Source organism: Mus caroli, chromosome 7, assembly GCF_900094665.2.
Source record: "Mus caroli chromosome 7, CAROLI_EIJ_v1.1, whole genome shotgun sequence".
Lineage (NCBI taxonomy): Eukaryota > Metazoa > Chordata > Mammalia > Rodentia > Muridae > Mus > Mus caroli.
In genome coordinates, this window is record NC_034576.1 from 87,263,818 (window position 1) to 87,268,192 (window position 4,375).

Below are 4,375 nucleotides of genomic sequence, written 5' to 3' on the forward strand. Positions count from 1 at the left end.
GTAGATTGCTTTTATCATGTTTACGTATGGGCCTTGAATTCCTGATCTTTCCAAGACTTTTATCATGAATGGGTGTTGGATTTTGTCAAATGCTTTCTCCACATATATCTAGGCGATCATGTGTTTTTTGTCTTTAAGTTTGTTTATATAATGGATTATGATGATGGATTTTTGTATATTAAACCATCCCTGCATCCCTGGAATGAAACCTACTTGTTCAGGTTGGATGATTGTTTTGATGTGTTCTTGGATTCGGTTAGGGAGAACTTTATTGAGGAATTTTGCATCGATATTCATAAGGGAAATTGGTCTGGGGTTCTCTATCTTTGTTGGGTTTTTCTGTGGATTAAGTATCAGAGAAATTGTGGCTTCATAGAATGAATTGTCTAGAGTACCTTCTGCTTCTATTTTGTGAAATAGTTTGTGAAGAACTGGAATTAGATATTCTTTGAAGGTCTGATAAAACTGCACTAAACCCATCTGGTCTTGGGCTCTTTTTTTGGGGGGGGTTGGAGACTATTAATGACTGCTTCTATTTCTTTAGGGGATATAGGACTGTTTAGATCATTAACCTGATCCTGATTTAACTTTATTACCTGGTATGTGTCTAGAAAATTTTCCATTTCATCCAGGTTTTCCAGTTTTGTTGAGTATAGCCTTTTATAGAAGGCTCTTATGGTGTTTTGGATTTCCTCAGGATCTGTTGTTATGTCTCCCTTTTCATTTCTGATTTTTTAAATTAGGATTCTGTTCCTGTGCCCTCTAGTGAGCCTGGCTAAGGGTTTATCTATTTGTTGATTTTCTCAAAGAACCAACTCTTCGTTTGGTTGATTCTTTGAATAGTTCTTGTATCCACTTGGTTGATTTTGCCCCTGAGTTTGAGTATTTCCTGCTGCCTACTCCTCTTGGGTTAATTTGCTTCCTTTTGTTCTAGAGCTTTTAGGTGTGTTGTCATGCTGCTAGTGTGTGCTCTCTCTAGTTTCTTTTTGGAGGCACTCAGAGCTATGGGGAAGTTTTGGGATAGCATTGGAAATGTAATTGAGGAAAATATGTAATAAAAAATTAAAATAAAAAAGAAATGAAAAACAAGAGTTTTCCTCTTAGAAATGCTTTCATTGTGTCCCATAAGTTTGCATATTTTGTGGCTTCATTTTCATTAAGCTCTAAAAAGTCTCTAATTTCTTTCTTTATTCCTTGCTTGACCAAGGAATCATTGAGAAGGGTGTTTTTCAGTTTCCACGTGAATGTTGGCTTTCTATTATTTATGTTTTTATTGAAGATCAGCCTTAGTCCATGGTGGTCTGATAAGATGCATGGGACAATTTCAATAGTTTTGTACCTGCTGAGGCCTTTTTTGTCACCAAGTATATGATCAATTTTGGAGAAGGTACCATGAGGTGCTGAGAAGAAGGTACAACCTTTTGTTTTAGGAAAAAATGTTTTGTAGATATCTATTAAATCCATTTGTTTCATAATTTCTGTTAGTTTCACTGTGTCCATGTTTAGTTTCTCTTTCCACGACCTGTCCATTGATGAAAGTGGTGTGTTGAGTTCTCCCACTATTATTGTGTGAGTTGCAATGTGTGCTTTGAGCTTTACTAAAGTCCCTTTAATGAATGTGGCTGCCCTTGAATTTGGAGCATAAATATTCAGAATTACAAGTTCCTCTTGGAAGATTTTACCTTTAATGAGTATGAAGTGTCCCTCCTTGTCTTTTTTCATAACTTTGGGTTGGAATTTGATTTTATTAGATATCAGAATGGCTACTCCAGCTTGTTTCTTCAGACTATTTGCTCTGCTTGTGGACGTTGTACATCGTGGTGCGGAGCCTAGTGCGCACCACGATGTACAACGTCCACAAGCAGCTGCTTGTGGACGTTGTACATCGTGGTGCGCACTAGGCTCCGCACCACGATGTACAACGTCCACAAGCAGTTTCTTTAAGGACTTGTTACTCTTTAGCAGTGTTCTCCTTTATTTTTTAAAGTGAGTTATTAAAATCCTGCTTGTTGTCCTCTACCATCATCATGAGATATGCTTTTAAATCCGGGTCTAGCTTTTCGGGTGTGCTGGGGTGCCCAAGACTGGGTGAGGTGGGAGTGCTGGGTTCTGATGATGGTGAGTGGTCTTGGTTTCTGTTAGTAAGATTCTTACTTTTGCCTTTTACCATCTGGTAATCTCTGGAGTTAGTTTTTATAGTTGTCTCTGGTTAGAACTTGTTCCTCTTGTGATTCTGTTAGCCTCTATCAGAAGACCTGGGAGACTAGCTCTCTCCTCAGTTTTATTGGCCAGAGCACTCTCTGCAGGCAAGCTCTCCTCTTGCAGGGAACGTGGACAGATATCTGGTGTTCGGAACTGCCTCCTGGCAGAAGACGAAGGCTTGAAACAGGGCTTGTCTCAGAATCTTTGTAACTTCTCTAGTCCACACTGTCACCTGTTCTGACTAGTCTCAGCGGGATCTGAGAACGAAGATGATTACTCCAGTTGCTCTGCCAAACCCCTCCTGGGCATGGCAGCCACCTCTCCTTTGGCAGGGAAGGTGCCCGGATATCTGGAGTCCAAAATGGGGTCTGCCTCAGACACTCTGTGGCTTCTGCCTGTCCCAGAATCTGTTAGCTTCTGTAGTCCATACTCTCACCTGCACAGACTTGTTTCGGCGGGATCTGGGCACCAAGATGGGTCCCCAAGGTGCTGAGGCAAAGCCCTCCTGGGCAGGGCGGACACCTCTCCTCTGGCAGGGAAGGTGCCCAGATGTCTAAAGATATGGATTCCAAGTTAACAAAACCAGACATGAAAAGGGAGACATAACAACAGAAACTTAGGAAATGCAAAAAAAAAAAAATATTTAGATCTTATCACAAAATCCTATATTCAACAAAACTGGAAAATCTCCATAAAATGCATGAATTTCTAGACAGATACCCCAAACTAAGGTTACATCAAGAGAAAGTGAACTCTTTTAATAGTCCCATAACACCTAATGAAACAGAAGCAGTCATTAAAAATCCCTCCCTGCAAAAGCGCAGGGCCAGATGTTAGTGCAGGTTTCTATCAGACCTTCAATGAAAAGTTAATACCAATACTCTGGAAACAATTCTGCAAAATAGAAACAGATAGAACACAACAAAATTCATTTTCTGAAGCCACAGATACTCTGATATCAAAACCACACAAAGACTCAACAAGGAAAGAGAATATCAAACTAATCAACTTACAAATATTGATGAAAAAAATACTCAATAAAATTCTCATAAATTGAATCCAAGACCACATCAAAACCATCATTCACCAAGATCAAGTAAGTTTCACTCCTTGGATGCAGCATTCATTCAACAAATGAAAATTTATCAACATAATCCACTCTATAAGCAATCTTAAAAATCACATGATCATCACATTAGGTGCTGAAAAACCTTTGACAAAACCCAACACCTCTTTAGGTTGAAAGTCTTGGAGTGATACGGAATTCAAGGTCCATATCTAAACGTAATAAAAAGAATATACAAAAAGAAAAGAAAAGAAAACAAAACAACAGCAAAAACAGCAGCCAATGTCAAATTACATGGAAAGAAACATGGATCAATTCTATTAAAGTCAGACTGCCTGCTCACTCTTTTCTTATCTATTCATTATAGCACTCTAACTTCTAGCTAGTACAATAAGAAAACAAAAGGAGACCAAGAGGATACCAATTGGAAAAAAAGAAGTCTAGGTATCACTATTTTAGGATGATATGATAGTATACATAAACCCCAAAATTCTACCAGAGAACTCCTACAGCTGATAAACAATTTCAGTAAAGTGGTTGCATAAAATATAACTCAAACTAACCAGTTGCCTTCCTTTATATAAATGGTAAATGGGCTGAGAAAGAAAATAGGGAAACAACTCTCTTCACAATAGTCATGAGTAATGTCAAATGTATTAGTATAACTTCAACCAAACAAGTGAATGGTCAATGTGACAAGAACTTCAAGTTTATGAAGAAAAAAAATTAAAGAAGACTTCAGATGTAAATATCTCTCACACTTATGTATTGGTAGGATTACCATAGTAAAAATGGCCATCCTACAAAAAGAGATCTACAGATTAATGCAAACCTCACCAAAGTTCCAACACAATTCTTTATAAATGGTGAAAAAGAAATTCTCATTTTCATATGCAAAGACAACAAACAAACAAACAAACAAACAAAAACAAAAAAAAAACCCAGGATAGCTGAAGTAATCCTGAACAAAACAAAACTATGAGCATCCACTCCTGTGTTTGCTAGGCCCCTGCATAGTCTCACAAGAGACAGCTATCTTTGGGTTCTTTCAGCAAAATCTTGCTAGTGTATGCAATGGTGTCCGTGTTTAGAAGCTGATTATGGGAT